Below are 17,279 nucleotides of genomic sequence, written 5' to 3' on the forward strand. Positions count from 1 at the left end.
ATAACGTGTAGAGTTACTAACAGGCTGTCTTGGCCTGAATTGTTCAGCTGTATAAATGCATGACTTTGCATAAAACCCTACAGAAACTTTGATTTTTCTGCATGGGCCTGGGGGTGTTTGTTTTTTTCCATAAGAAGGTACAAGTATTTTTCAGATAACTTTACAAGTGACTTTCTGAACCCGATCAAAACTTGCTGAGCCTCATTGCCACTGTGGGCAGCAAGTTTTGCCTTCTGTCTACTTTAAAAATGAGGTTTGTGGTGGGGAAACTGAAAACCAGTTATCAAGTGTTTCTGCATAACAGAGTTTATGGTAACAGTGTGCCTTACAGGCAGTGAACCTCTTGTTCATGACTATGCTGTCTACTCTCCCTGACTGTATTTGTATGGCATGCCCATGGCTGCTAAAACTGCTTAATGTGAAAAAGAACTACTAATAATGCACTTAAGGACTTAATGCAAAATTAATTTGGCAAACAGAAAAAGTACTGTCTGACTCCTCTAGGTCTTTTTTCTTTCCTTCAGAGCTGGCAGTTCTCATTGATAATGTGATGGTTTTTCTCTTTGCCACTCTGAGCTCCCTGCTACTCCATGCGCTCCTTTGATGCATCTTCTGCCCAACTTTTTACATCCCATCTACTTTAACTGCTTCTCTTTGGCTGAGGCCATGTGATGACCTTGGGAGCTCTTGTCTCCCTGGCATGCCTGAGGCCTGGGAATACCTGGTGTTTTTCCCATGTCTTATTCCCCAGCAGTGACACCTCAGAGAAGCAGCTGGAATCCCTTTCATAATTGTTTCCACTTGCTTGCAGATGGGTCAGGTGAATGAAGCTTGAAAGTATGAAAAAGAGCTGGAAACCAAAAAAGCCATGCTGTCAACCAGCAGATCTAGCTGCTCTCCATGAAACCAGCCAGTGTCCATAGCTTAACTATTGCTTTTCACTGGTTTCACTTTCTGCGTGTCCTGCTCCATCCACACACATTTCAACATTGGCAATCCAGTCTGTTGAAATGGTTATACCTTCTTACACCTTTTCTTTTTAAACTTGAATAAACTCTGTTTTTCCCATCTTGAGAAAAAACCCTTTACAAGAATGGCATTTTGAGCTTGGACTTGTGTGCATTCTCCAGAAAAACAGAGGAAAAATTCCTCTTTCAAAACTGAACATTTCTGTTATTTTTAAAACAGAAAGACATTAGTGAAGACATCACTAAATGTCTTCAATGATTCAAATAGATTCATGAAATAGATTTACAATGTCACATAGTGTATTCAAGTGTAAATAATGTTTATCTCAGGAAAAGCCAGCCATGTGAAAGAGTGAGTACTTGAAATACCCTCTTTTTCCCCCTCTTCTTTTGTTTTGAACTTCCTAAGACTGGACTGTCATATCCCTAGATACAGTACTTTTGTTTTATGAAAAAAAACTGAAAATGTTTTAAGAGATAAATGGATACACACTCATTCAGAAATATCACAACTTGAAGTTCGTCCGTTGTATTTTGCACTTCCTGACTGTGGCTTTTGTTTAGTCTTTAAAATACTGAACTGCCAGAGAGCCCCCCACTGGTTTATAATGGTTACAATCAAGGCCCAACCTGAAATTTTGGAAATATTTTTATTTACTGTGAGAAATAGAGTATTCTGTTGCAATATCAGAATTTCACAAAGCTCATGAGGACACAAAGACTGGCCAGAGGAGACAGCTGACAAATATTAGGTGTCCCATAGCAGGCAGTTAAATGCACTGTAAGGGAAATGCAGCATTTGGACCTTGTAGGTATAAATCACATTTGTTCATGCATGCCTGTTAGGCTGACACTATTATCATCATCATGGCGAGGCTTCGCGAATGAAGATTTGGGAAGGCTCTATCCACATTTGCTACAGGCACGTTGGTGGCTTATGAGGCCAATACGTGACAGACATATCCGATTGCAAAAAGGCTGACACTATTAATTGCAGCTGTAATCAGCACATCAGTATTCTGCATTTTCTGAAGAAAATCTGGTACCAGCATTTTGACTAATTTGCACTACATTTGGTTCTTCTTTCTTAGTAAGATTGGTATTATTTACCTGTCTTTGAAAAGCTGCTGAAATGAATGTAGCCTCAAGCCTGCTTTAACTGAGAGTAGCAAAATACATTTTTTTAATAAGTAAGCATCCTAAAATAACTGATTAATGACTGATTTAATTTTCCATCATAATGCAATTCTTCAGCCTAAGTCCAATACAATTTCACAGTTCATTCATGCCAAACTCGGCATAAAATATTTTATACTTTTTTGTGAAATCAAAAACTCAAAACTCTTACAAGCCCATTATACTAATTACCATTTTAATGAGCACAACTGAAGAAGTGGGTGTACTTACAGGGTCCAGAGAATGCTGTATGCGAGAGAGAATGATACGATCCTCAGAATTTCAAAAGTGGATTTTGTTTCTAAGCTAGTAGAAAATTCAGCCCATTTCAGAATCAGCTACTGTGAAATCCCAGAGTAACAGGTGAAACTTATGACAAATTTTAAAGAGTCACGCTGTCTACCATACAGGAAAGCAAAGTTCCAAAAAGTCTTGTTTGATTACACCCATTTCAGTAACCAGGTTTGTTGAAAGAAACAGGAGCGGGTTTTAAGAGGATGCAGGACGGGTCAAAACACTGAAGATAACTCCAGCAAAGTTAAGGGGAAGCCTTGGAGATAGAGGTTCCTCTGGTGCTGTTTTTTTCAAACTCTACTCTTTAAGCTATTGGTAGGTTATTGCAGGGACCACAAACCAAAGGCCACGTGCCTTGATTATTGTTTGGCTGAAAGCCTACAATGGGTTCTAACCACAGGGAAAAGCTATTCTTCCTTGGGGACAACAGAAGGAAGGTACAGTCATGATGTCCACATGTTGTCATCCTCAGGGGATGGACTAGTGAAACCCCATGCAGATGGGCAAAACCCCACAGTCCCATGGAAACCTGGCCCCTCCCCTCCTCTCCCCTCCCCTCCCCTCCCCTCATTTACCTAAATATTATAGGAAGATTTATTTAGACGTATCTTGCCAGAAATTTGAGTTCCACTTCATATTTGCAATTAGGAGTCTAAAGCACATTTATGCCACTTACTAACAGTTCAGGGGAGCGAGAGGGAGATAAAGAGTCACTTGCTGTGGAAGTCAATTTTTTCCTTCCCCACTTAAAAAAGATAAAGCAAAGAAAGCTGTGTAGAAATTAGAGCATTTCACATGATGGCCCCACTCACATTGCTAATGCGATCATAGGGTGTCAGGTACTGACCTGGGGTTGGTGGTCCTGCCTCTGCAGCAGCTACACTCCATCTATCCTCTGCCATCTCCAGACAGCAACACAAAGCCCCCCACAAAACTCCACAACAATCTTCTGATGAAAAATCACCAGGCTGTTGAATAGCAACACTATTTTTAAGCAGCATAAGAGAAAAAAATTATTAAAATGCAATGAAAATTCTCTTCATCTCTAAATATGAACTTGCAATGGAAAAAAATGTGAGGAAGATGGGATTTTTAGATTTATTGGTCCTATGCAAAAAAAAAAAAAAAAAGAGACTTTGTGATATTTTGATATTTCATGGATGTTAGCAATAACTCCTGTGCAACAGCTATATCATCACTCCACAGAATGGAAGGAATACAGTCGATGCAGATTAGGACACAACTATAGCTATTATAATACATTAATGTGTCCTGTAGTGATAAAGGAATTTAGAAAGACAAAGCAAGGGGCTTTGTTGATGATATATTATGCATTCCCCTTCAGTAACAGATATGGTGCAGAAATATCTCAGCAGGGTGATGAGGCTGCAGGTAGAAAACAATTGCAATTACTTCAGAAAGGTGAAAAGTAACAGATGCTTTAACATCCCTGGGGAACACATCTGATAGAGGCAGCTGCAGCTTCAGTTTCCTCATTGCTGACTTTTGTGAGATGGCATCAGTTAGACAATCCTCTGTATGTTAAGAAATAAGGAGAAAACAAAGCTGTCATCCTCAGTGTTGTGACCCTACCAGCATTATCAGAGCAAGCCTGTCTCAGTTGCTGAGTCCCGTCAGCTAGACAACAAAACTGAAATCAAGGTAATAATTATTCCCCAAAGTAATTTTTTTTCCCCTGAACATCAACAATTCCTTCAACAAGCAAAAGCTGACAGTCTTTATTTTCTGGTTGTACTTCGAAGGTCTCATTTTCCAAAATACTGTCTATAGAATTTTTTCTCTGCTGATGAAAACATGTACAATGTTGAATGTGATCAAATTTGCTCCAATTTGCGAGGGAGCAGCAACAACTCATAGCTTTCAGCCATGACTGAGATGTACATTTCTGCACAATAAATCTTCCTCCCACATTTTTTTCATGCTGATGAACTTGCCTGAATGCTATGCAACGTCACACAATCTGTAAAATTGCTGTTAGGGAGCCCTGGTTATCATTTCAGCCATGTCCTATGTGGGACTGGATGGTGGTATCTGGCAATATTTGATTTTGCAGCTATCATAATATCCTATCTTGCCTATCCTCTTGAGGCTGTTGTTATTGTCTGGAGTCATCTGCAGGCAGCCTGATACTGCTTGCAAGTAGACAGCTCCGGGAATTTTTTGCCCTTCTATGCTTTGAAGCTTGGTTGAGAAAGATCTGCTTTTATCCATTTTTTCCCCTTAAAGCTGTGTCATCTATTATTTGCAGTTCTTTGCTTTGATGGGAAAGCACAAAGGAATGCTCCATCTTTATCTTCCCTTGGCTCAACTGCAGTCCTAACAAGCTGGAAGTGATATATTCCCATTAGCATCTCCTTGTGTTCTCTTCCTTCTGGATTTCCTGAAGCTTAATCACCAAGGTAGTGGTACTGCGTGGGATTCCTCATTGGATTCTGCTTGTCTTTGTGCCCTGACTTTGAGCACTTCTTCTATGAAAATGTTATGAAGTGATTTCCAGCTGCTGAGCACCTTAGACAGGGCAAGGTGGATTGTGCCAAAATGTCTGTGTGCAGGAAGAAGAGTTTCTTCACCTTATGATCCACACATCTTTTGTGCCCTCTGTACATCTTCTGGATCCAGCTGCAGCCTCTGCACTGGAGATGAATGACACAAAGGTAAGAAAACTCCAAACTAGGCCACACAGAACACTTTTGCAAAACAAGGCACAAAGCCAGCGTCATGGATACTTTGATAATCATGGTACTACCTGCACCTAGTCATTGCGTATTTGTTGGCCATCGGTGCCCTACATCTCCCTGTGATTTAGAGGAGCCTCTGTTCTTCTGCTGTAGGTGTAGCAGAGAGTGCATTAACAGATGTCTGGGTGCAGCAATATGAACTGCTCATTAATGCCCCTAACTATTTGCTTCCCAAAATATCCCTGCCAGCTTTCAGAAGGAAAGATCTAGGTACAAATCAGGGCTGGACATTGCTGAATGATTTGAGATCTGCTGTCATCTTTGACAGACTTTTGCTGTTTAATAGTGGGGAAAACAGATAGGTTAATACTTTGTATTTTAATTTTAATTTTAAATTATATTTGTATTTACTATTTTCAGTTGTGGATGTCTGAAGTCAGATGCATCTGAAAGTGACTGGTATTTATAGATCCCTTTGATTTGATAGTTGGTGTCCATCAATGCTGGGAATCTAGAGGATCTTACACTTTTTAGTATTGACATCAGAAGTTGCTTTAGATCACATCCTTTCTATTTCAGAATTTTCCCATGAATAATACGAATGTGGTGATATTCTTCTGGTAAAAGGAATACAATGCAAGTTCAATGTGGCCAAATGTTGTTCTAGGTTAAGAATATAAAACGGACACCAAAACTGATGGAGAATTATGCAAGAGGACAATGCCTTTAATGATAAGAGTCAATTGACAGGACATTTTTAGCTGTCAAGTCATAAAGAGCAAAGTATAGTCTCATTTCCTCTATAATTGACACAGTACAATTTTCCCTGCTTTATGATAGCTGGTTTATGAGTAATTGTTTTATTTCTGCATACCAAGTCAGTTATTGTTTATCATCTAATATGGTGTGGATTGCAGATGCAGTCTAAAAGTTTCCTTTTAAAGGAAACTATAATGTTCTAATCTGGTTTTTTGGCTTTATAACATTTATAGACAAAATGAACAGGATCAAACTACAGCTTGAAGAATCATGGCATTTTTAGCTAAGGAAATGTTCTTGATGGAAACTCAGATTTTATTAGTGATACTACAATTAAATAAGCCATTATCAACTTCCTACAGATCTCCTAAGAGCAGCTCTTTTTCGTTCTGGAGCCCAAATTACGGAAGCAATCTTCATAAAGGCCACTTCCCTAGCTATAGCGCCTGCTGTGATATGATTCATGCCTTTTGTCTTCTGCTGGAATTTGGGGATGTTTATAAAGGAATGTTATAAATACTGCATTTAATTCCTCTTTTCACAAGATGCTTTATTCACAAGGAAAAAAAAAAAGAAAATTGCATCACATGTGTACGTCATATAATTTCCATTCCGATTGCCATCTGGCACTATTCTTGTTGCCTCCTTCATATACATATTGAAAGGATGTGAAGCCAATGCCAGGTAGACACTCTGAAGCACACATTTCAGTACTACAGCTGGGAGTGTAATGGGGCACAGGCGCATTTGGGACAAAGAATCTGTGTAAATGTGCATTTGAAGGCTGGAGCTGGAATACTACATGCTTGGGAGCAAAAGAAGTAATGCATTGGAATCCCATTTTTCATGCTGTGCATTACTAATGATCTTACACAAAAAGTATGAAGGTGAACAGTATAAATGTCTTTTTATACTATTAAGACTTTCATTTTCACTAGGGAAACAGCGGTATCCTGTGCATCTGGAAAGTACCTGGCTGTTGATTTACCCTAAAGTGTTGTCTAAAAATACGCGTCAGATCTTTTTGTCATGGCAACTTCTTTGAGACAGTAACTGCCATGTGTCAGCATACTGCTAATTACAGCAGGATCCTTTCTCAAAGTAAAGAGAGTTTTCCAAGGCTGAAAGATGACCTACAGGATGGTCACTGCAGATCCGCTGCATTCATCCTGCCTGCTTAAGGTAAAGGGCAATGACAATGGTTGCATTCATATTCAGTCTATTTATGTGAACCATTATGGTAATAAGTGACAAAATTATTGGTTATGAAATTCAGATGGGCTTCCACATACAGAGCTACTGTGGTCATGTGACAGGAGAAAGGGAGGAATTTAAGAGTCAGGAATTTCTTATCTGTGCAAAATGAAAAAAAAAGCTAGATAAATAATCTGGCCACGGATTCAAATGGAGATCTGATCCTTTTATAAGGTTTACCTAGTTACAGGTTACACTGCTATCATCTCTTCATGTCCCTCCTACGTCAACACGACCCCAGCTTCTAGCAGCTGTGACAGAGCTGGACATGCAAAAATAGTTGTCAGCAGACACATCCAGTTGTTCATGGCCTGGGTTTGCAGCCTGAGCTTCTGCTGCCTCCAACGGGCCTGGGGCTCTGCAGCATTGGCTTGGAAAGGTGGTTCAGCTGTACCAGGCAGCTGTAGCCTTATGGCTCTGAGGAGTGCACATGGAGGGCTAAAACCTGGAAAGAGGTGTTTTGGAGACCCAATAACTGTCTCGGCATCGCTGAGCAGAGCCCAGCTCAGTGCTCACTGGCTCACTGTCTGGAAGAGTCTGCTCCCAAGGAGTGAAGCTTATTTAAGCAAGAAAGTTGAAACAGCGGCTCTAGAGCCTGCAGGTAAATGAGCCTCAGAAAACAGTGCTACAGATGGAGCACAAAACCAAAGCTGCTTGCAGTGGGGTTTATTTTGTTTGTTTTGTGGTTATTTCATTCTCCAGCTGAATAAATGATTAGGTGGATTATTACACATCCTATTTCATAGTCTGGCATTAAGTCATTAAAGTGATTTATTTTTGGAAAGAGTGATTTTTAATCACCTGTGTACAAATTAACCAAACTGCAATAAACAAAACAGAACCTCATGATTTATTCATATTTAATGTGTCAAACACTTGATTCTCGTCTTGATATCTCTGTTCTCTGCCCTGAAACCCCAAAGAACACAAAGCCTGACTGTGGTTCTGGGGTTCCTCTATCTGATGTGTCAGTCGTGGATACAGATACTGCAAGAGAAAAAAAGGCTATATAATTCCAGGAAAACAAAATATAGCAGATGTGTCATAGTGAGCTGCTTGACCCTAGCGTCCTTAAAGTTGCACTTGGGATTATCAACTATAAATAAAAAATTAGTGTAATTATTCGAACTTCAGGAAGTGCTTCCGGACAGTTCACTGGGTTCTCTGCTCCTTTGGCTGCAAACTCTCCAGATAAATAATACCAGATTTTGTGTCCCATTCTGACACTGGCTGTGTGGGCATCTCAGGACAGGGGCTGCTACCATGGGGAGAGAAACCCTGCCTGACAACACATGGTGTTTGTCACTGATCATCAAGGGAGTGCTGATGACTAATTTACAGTGTAGTCCTGTTTCTAGAGGGCTGGAATCAGAATAAATTGTTTCCCAACTGTAAAGCAAGTTTTCAGTTCATCAACAATGATGTGATTAGGAGCAGGAGCAATAAGATCTGTCTAATCCAGAGCAAAGACACTGCCATCCCTGAAGCTGCCTGGCAGTAACGGTTCCCCATGAACTGAATAACATAATCTTTATGCAAAACCAATTCCTAACCTCTCTTTATTCTGCAGGAGTTATGAAGCTTGTTGCACACATTCTTCTTTTCAAAATGACTTTAAAGCATTAAGGCTTATCGTTTCAAATAGGGTAGGAAAACTGGAAGCTCCCACTGGTAAAATAAAGATAGTTGAATATAGTGTCTTACTCTGAATTGCTTTCAAGAGCTATTCTTTCCCTTGATCTATGAAGGGAAAACTGAGAGTGACTTTAAATGTGGATGATGCAACACTGCCTCCCACTGCTGCATCCTGTTTCTCTGATGCCTTAACCTCATTTCTGCCAGCACGAGCCCACTGGTTCTTCAGTGGGAAGGCAATGGGACACAATAGGTGAATGTTGGGATTTGCATAATTTTTTTTTTCCATGCTGTTGATTCTTCATTTCCCACACAGGTATACCTGGGTCCTTGTGCTGGGCATAAAACTTCTGGCAGTTTTCAGGGCATGAATTTAAGCTGCCATGTCTCTTCATGGAGAGGGAGTTTCAGATATCCAAATTAAAAATCTCCAAAGGACAGTACAGGATAGTGTTTCTTAATTTTTTTTTAGTCAGAAGACCATTCTGTCTCCCAGGAGAGCACATGCACAGACCAGCCTCCACACTGCTGTCAACAGTTTTCACATATAAATAAAAGTCTATTAGGTCACACATAGGAAGGGTATTTGTTTTTCATCTTAAATAGACAGTATTTTATACTTCTATGCAAAAGAATGTACATTTTAAAATGTATTGTTGTCATCATCTCACCAAAGCCTGAGGCTGAGAGCAAAGCAGAGACTGAGAGGAAGCACTCTTCTCTACCAGCTGATTCCTGGAAGGTCTGTCCATGCCCTGTAGCAGCATCATGGCTCTGGGGGATACTTATTTTTCTGAACTGACCTTATGGCAGGCTGCCTAACTTGCTGTGGCAAGTACAGTTGTGTAGCCACTTGCCTCCATTTCCTAGAAATGCCTTTTCCTCCCCCACAGGTCTTACCAGAAATTAAAAGACATTGAAGGTATTTTTGTCTCCATCATTAGCCAGAGTTCATCAAAACAGGGATTTTGTTCTCCATTGTGGATTTCACGGGATGAGTTGGGAGATATCTCACTCTGACATTTCACAACTTTCTTCTGACCTACCTAGGCTGCAACAAGCAAATCCCAAAATGTTCTGTCAGGTTGCTTGAACTTTCACTGTAGTCAATATCTAAGGTTTTAAGATTGCTGATTCAAGAGAATTAATTTAAGATCACCTTTCAGCAACTGTGTTACTCCACGTATCAGGCTCCTGCAACATCATGATCTCCAGTTCTGCTGCACCAAGGGACATGCTTCTGCTCTGCTCTCCCAAACCCACCCAGCCCGTGTGCAGCTGGCAGTAGAGAAGGCCTTACAAAACCTGACCCTGAATTCTCTACTCATTAATCACTCAAGCAGGTTTAACCTGTTTTGTAAGATAAAGATGTTTCAATTATTTTTTAAAAATAAGCATCTAGAGTTACTTTAACTGTTTCCTACCCCTACGACAAAAATCAGTGTTTTCTAATCAAACAGCTGCATATCAGCTGACAGCTTTTTCTAGCTGAAAATTGCAGTGCTTTTACACAGTTTGGGTTGGAGTCTGATATTTCAGTCCTGGAAGACCACAAAACTTGAGCATATGCCCCCTGACAACCTTCAATTTTCTTTTGATTTCATAGGTGGGTTTCCAGTGACATGTGAGATGTAATCCCTTGTGTCTGGCCTTTCTTTGATGAGGTTGCCTGGTCCTTTGATCCAGTGGTATGCTATTCGTGGCAGTCAACAATGTAACACTCATGAATCAGTTTTGAAACTGTCCAGTGTTATCTCAGAAAATGGGTTCAAAAAACAAAGAGTTGGAAAAATTAAATTTGTGACTTGTTTTTTTCAGCCTCTCCATAACTCATCTATAGAATTTCTTCTTTTTTTTCTGCCTTCACTTCTCCTGCCATAAGGGACAGCAAAATGAAACATGGACCTGATGTATATTTTTTGCAGAGCTTGGGAGTGCAGAGCACTAAGTGCTTTCTTTCTGGGCTGAGGTAGATAGCATGCAGGAACCTGAAAAAACTCCTTGGTATCTTGCAGTTGTAGGCTCGTGATTCGTCCTTGGGCTGCGTGCAAGGGCTATGAGCAAGCAGAGGAAATCCTTCCTCCGATCTCCCGGTACGTGTGGAGCAGCGCACAGCTGGGGCCCACGCCGGCGTGCCGGGAGCTCCGTGGCCGGCGTGCCTGCCTGCAGACACGGCCCTGCTCGGCATCCCTGCTGTGCCGCAGGTCCTGAGCGGGCTGCTCCTTATCTGCGAGAAGAATAGACACCTTCCGTATGTGGAGGAGCGGCTTTCACTTCCTCCAGGCATTCCAGGGCTGGACCTATGTGTCCGTGTTTCACAGCACGGCTCTTGCTCAGGCAAACCGTGAGAGCCCCTGCATGTCTCTGCGTGCTATGTGTGTTGGCAGTATATTCGCTCAGAGACGTTATTCATGGGTACAAAATAGTACTGGCTGGTAGTATTGATCTAAGAGAGCAACCTGTGAACTATCTACCCACCTGCAGCAACATGAATCCCTCCTACTGTAGTGCAAAAAGTTGGCACCGTTTTTCAGCAGATGGCTGTGTCCTGGGATGTAGGGGGACGTAGCAAGCCCAAAGGCTGCCACAGGGCTTGCGTAAGTGCTTGCAATCAGAAGGAGCAGATGGGTAACAACCAAAGCCACAGATTTTACATTTGTGGTTTTTCCCCTTCCAAAAATGGAGAAGTCTGTACAAGAGTCCTTAGTGGCCGACTGTGTCTCATAAAGAGGAACAAAAAACCCCAAAACAGTGAGTGTTGTTCAGTCAGAACACATATGGAAAATGCAAATTGGATCATAAAGACCTGAAGGGGTAACAGCAACTACCTCTGGTGGGCCAGATGCTGGAGACACTTCTGGACCCTAACCATGGAATAGCATGCTGCTAAATGAGAAAGCCCATCATTTTTTAACAGCAAAAGCCAAACTCAATTCCATAGCAACCACATTATGTCTGATATGCTGGAAAGGCTGAATTCATCATGAGAAAAGAAAGCTGTGCGTGGCTTGGAAACCTGAAACTACCACTCCGACTATGGGAATGAGATCAGAACAGATGCCATTAGAATAAGATACAGGATGCTGTGTTACAGAGTTGCAAGGAGACAATAATTTATGAGGCTTTTCCTCTCTAGGGTGGGGAATAAAGAAGAAGGAATTATTTTTGTCATCTTCTCATTTTCATTAGTTTCATTTGACAACTGATTGTCATTTGTTTAAGTTATGAGAGTATAATATTTATTGTACATCTCTGCTGCATCATGACAAGGCAGATATGCAGCTGAATAGTCTTGTAGCTTAGTAATCTTCAATTATAGTTGTTATTTTAATGCAGTCCACAGTCATTCCCTGCAATATACAAGTAGAAAGTTCAACTTCCTCTTGAAAGAGCTAGATTAAGACTGGAAAATGTTCAGAGCAGGGTGTCAAAAGTGGTCAAAGGAATGGAGTTGCTTCCCTATAAAAAAATAAACAGTACAGTTCTTCTAGCTGGAGAAGAGGTGACAGAGGAGAGAAGAAGACACCCTCTGAGTGCTGGAGCAATGGGGAACAGGAGAGTTTTCACCATCCCATCCAGTGCAAACACATGAAGGAAACCAGTGGGTACGAAGTTGCAGGAAAACCCAAGGTGAGTCTTCAAACAACATCTGTGGGCTCTGTGAACTTCTTGCCACAGGAAATAGAGGGCGATAAAGGTCTCCATGCATTTAAAGAATCATCAGAGAAATCGGTGAAAGGCTGGTAAACACAAACACAGCCCATACATATAGTGCAGGCAGTCCCTGCCCTGCAGGTTGTTACTGTTTGGCAGGATGTTCTGGGCAGTATCTCTACAGGCATTTCCTTGCCTTAAACATTTATCTAGGTATCTACTTCTGGTCATTGTCAGACGAGCATAACTGACATTTGATCCAAGCTGATATGGTTTTCATATTCTTAGAGACTTGGCATACAGGCTGTGACTAATTTTTTAAAAAAGGCCAGAAATCTGCAAATACCTCTGTTCTGTCCTGCCATGTTTCCTGTCATTTCTGTTGTGGCTCTGTTGAGCATGTGTCTGCTCTCACCTTAACCCCAATTTGACACAAAATTCCACCTTTCATGGAGGAAAACCCATGTGAAGAATGGAAGTAACCCCCTCTATACTACCTGCCTCTTGGATGCCAGGGTACCACATGGGCGTAAGGCATATTGTGCTGAATTATGCACTCCAGTATTTGTACCATTGCAATCAGGAGTGAAAACTGCTTTCTTACAACTTTCTTTTCAAGGTCACACCAGAATTCCCGTTTGTTTAGTTCTCCAGCTTAGAGCCTGCCCCGTTTCCCTGTGCTGAACTCACATTTAAAATGTATGTAACCAGCACACAGGTTTTGCCATAGTCAGTTGCTTCACAGTTACTATACAGAAATTCTGAATTATTCTACTTGGACCTTGACAACTGTAGCTAGTTTATTTATTTTGTGTCCTTTTATCTACTTATCAGCTCTATGTGGGGAAAAGAGGGCTTAATTGTACAAAACGTTTCATCCTTGGCTGCAGTAGGTTGGAGCCTGATCTTGCTCATGTTACCAGAGGCTGCTGTGGGTTTGGGTTACACATTTGTGAAAAGCCTGTGAAGCTTTTCCCTGTTTTTGTGCCTATGTTGCCCTCTGCTGACTGGTGACGGTTTGGAAGATACAGAAGGTCCCCACTGAGCAGCCTGCAGGCATCTTGCAAGTTAGACAGGGATATACTTTTGACCTGGGATGTCAGCTATGGTCTTTTATCTATGGCTAGTTGTATATCCATAGTTAGGAATGCCACAGTAATTCAACAAACCGAATATCCCCCTTCATGTCAGCTTAGCTGAAATTTTATTAAAGTTTTGATTCTAATTAACAAGTAAAAATTAAATTGCTGAGACTTTGAAACAGGCTCTTTGTCACCTGTGAACAGTGTCTAATGCCTCTCATCAGCTGGCTTAAGAAAAGCGCAATATGACACACTGTATGGAGGGAGGATAGAATTTGACAGTATTTTACACAAGAGCTAGTTTTCAAGGACAGGGAAAGGAAATGGCAGTTATTTGAAAATAGATGCAAGCCTGTGCAAAGAGAGAAATCCAGCAGGAAATGTGAAGCTAGAGATGATTATGTACTCGGGGCATGAACCACTCCAGACTCATCTTCAGAATTGAAAGAGAACTCTATTACTTGCTAAAATGTGCTCTTTTCTGCACTCCCTAAAAAGCTGTTGTCGTGGACCCTGATCCTTTCCCAGGAGGTGATTGAGGAGCGACATTTATGTAAATGTTAATGGAGAGATTTGTGTCAGATGAAGAAAGAGAAGCTTGCCCTTTGACATCGCAGGTTCCTATCTCAAACACAGTCTCTCACATAAAAATTGCTTTGAATAGCTCTATCAAGATTTCAGCAAAGTCTTGTTGATAATACTTACCTCCTATTTGTTGTTAGCTTTGAGACATGCAATTGAAAAAGCAGAGCCTAAGCTGGAGGCAGTATTTATTTTATCTACAAGGACTGAATGCAGAAAGGAAAGGGAGATTGAATGATGCTGGTAGACAATGTAACAGTACCGCAGGCACAGATGCCCTAGATCTGACTTGCAATTCCATCCTAGGTTATAGTCTTTTTAAAATCATCCAGGCTCAAGGCAGGCTGAACTGAGTATGTAAGACCAGTTTAGCTAGAGAGCTAACATCTCAGACACATTAAAAAAAAACCAAATCCCTGCAGAAACAACTATTAGCTCAGATAGTGTTATTCACACTGTCAATATAATAAAGCTGTGCAGGAAAGTCTTGCATTTACAGCTTTAGGCCATTGGGTTTGCACTCTTATTTAGTTATGGAATAGTTTCTTGCTGAAAAGCACTATATTTTGAAAAATGAAGGCAAGTGCAGCTACACAACCATTTGATACCAGAGTCGTCCCTTTTTATGAATGGTATAAAATTCCATCTTAACAGTAATACTATCTTCTCATACATGACTTCATCTTTCCATATGCAACTTTATATCTGATTTTGAAATGGAGTAGCAAAGCTAAATGTAGATCTGTACGGCTGAATGCAATGCTGAATGTTATATTAAACCCTGAGAGGCAGCAGCCTATCAATGCAGGGCAAGACTCATATCTGTCCCTACTTACATCAGGCTCATCAGTGCTACAGCTTTCCAAAGCATGAGTTCTTTCTCTGCGAACATCCAAAATATGTGGGTGAGCCCATGTATGACGGTACCCACAGGCCTGCCAAAAATCAAACTTGGTTCAATTCTGCAAGCTCTTAATAAAGAAAGGAGAGAGAGTTTCAGAGAACTGCTTTAACCTATGATGATAGAGGAAGAGGTGCACTTCCATAAACATGAACTGACTTCATTGTCAGTTTAATTAAAGAAACTCATTTAAATATGACGCAAAGATTCATATTCTCCAGATGAATATTGACACTTGTGGTGGAGTTACTTCTTATTTGAAATGAGGTTATCACTAATTGCCTGCACATATTGGAATGACTTCTGATTATGTTGATAATGTCAAAAGTGTTTTTGGGAAGAGACATTATCAGTTGTCACTCATTAAGGACAAGGCAGATGTCACTGGAATGAGGAGCTATACATACTGCTTATTTTTAAGAACAGCAAGATGAGCATGCAAAGGTTTGTTTCTTTACTTCAAATCTGATTTTGAGCTTGGAGACCACTTAGGGGGATAAAGACCTCTGCCAGGTGCCCTCTCATCTCCTGCCCTGAGATTTTTTATAAGTATTAATATTCTCCTTATTGGAAATGAACTTAACAGTATTTCTCACAGCAAACAGTTAATCCTGGGGAAGGAATACCTGAATGATGTATACACCTTTTTTTACTGGTGTTTATTGGTCTCTAACTGCATAGTGCAAGGAGGTTGCAAGTAAATTTTCATCAGGATTTATTTTATACACTTTCCTCCTACTTTCTGGACTTTTCCATTACTTGTTTCATTCCATATTCTCTCCTCTTTTCTTTTCCATACACACTGTATTCTCCTATGCTGTTCCTATGTAAGTACACTCTCCCACTCTGGCTCTCCTCCACCTTCTTTCTTCCCAGGAAAAGCTGCCATTAGCTCCACCAGGTACCACTACCCTTTCCAGGTGTCTGGGCATGATCAGAGCAGCCTGAAATGTTGTCAGAGAGCCTGTGAGGAGCTGTAATAACACTTCTACACATACTTTTGGATATAAATGACAAAACAGGAGTCAATGTGGCAAAGGATCAGGCCCACCAGTTGAGATAAAGTGAAGGACACACAGGAAATTTGGGCTGAGGCTTGCTTACATTTTCAGATGGAAGCTAATAAAATATTATTTGTCTCTTGAACCTCTTGGATTCCTAATTCCTTTTGGCCAGTATCAGCCAAGTTTCGTAAGACAATAGAAGTCTTATACATCTCAAGTACCTACCTGTGTCATGAAGGCAGCAGCGAAGCACCCCATGTGCCCCTGTCAGAAGCACAGTAGGTGAGCTGACTTGAATTATTAGACACCAGAGAAGCCACACAGGCTTAGGGTGCTCTCAGCAGCCTGGCTGTCCCCACACAACCCCCATGGGTCTTGCTCTTACAGCTGTCTTAATTGCAGGAGCACCTTTCATCAACTGCCTCACCTTATTACAGGTAAACCAAGCAGGTGGTGCCAAGCCTGGGAAAAACAGGCTCTGGCAGCTCCACAGCTGAAGGCTTGCTCTGTTCAGTAAAAGTTTTACCAGAGTTCACCAGAGGAAAAACAAGGGGGTCTCTCTCTATGCAGGCTGTGAAGTGTTCCACTTGGATGGCTGTCATGCCTTTGCCTCTCTTTGAGGGAGGACACTGCCAATGAAGGGAGCACCCCTGGGTGCTCCCAGCTGCAGCTGGGGCTCAGCTGTGACAATGAGCCCTGGGCGAGGGTAACTGCATGGGCACAGTCTCCACTGGAACGGGGGGCAGAAGACATTTGAACTGCAGTGGTACAGTTTTAATCCCAGTTTTCCTCAAATGTTTGATAAAGATTCACATGTCTCAGCATTTGGAGGAGTCAGGAGCTGTTAATTCCCTGCTTGGCACAGTGATTCTTTGTCCTTAAACACAAATCCTGGAAACAGTGAAGCTGACATTTCCTACAGCATTTTTACAAAATTCATAGACAGATAGTAATCCTTCTTTGTGAGAAGATGAGTTTGGTTAAATACAACAGCCAAGACAATAGGTCAAGTGCCCAAAATTAAAACATGTCTATCTCTGAGGTCAGTGCAGGAGAGTGTTGTGAAACAAGTGTGAGTTGAGGGACAAAGACAGTAAAGAAACAAGAGGGGGAGAAAATCCCATTTCAGTCCTCCAACCCTGTCTGTAGGACTTATGAGTATGTTCTTCACAGAAGAGCAGATACACAGTAGTTTTTTTCCTTCAGAGTCCACATAGTCTCATTACAAAACAAAGCCAAATGGAAAAGGCAGTGTCTGAATGGAAATGTCC

The sequence above is a fragment of the Lepidothrix coronata genome, unplaced genomic scaffold, assembly GCF_001604755.1.
Source record: "Lepidothrix coronata isolate B3197 unplaced genomic scaffold, Lepidothrix_coronata-1.0 Scaffold69, whole genome shotgun sequence".
In the NCBI taxonomy this organism is placed as follows: domain Eukaryota; kingdom Metazoa; phylum Chordata; class Aves; order Passeriformes; family Pipridae; genus Lepidothrix; species Lepidothrix coronata.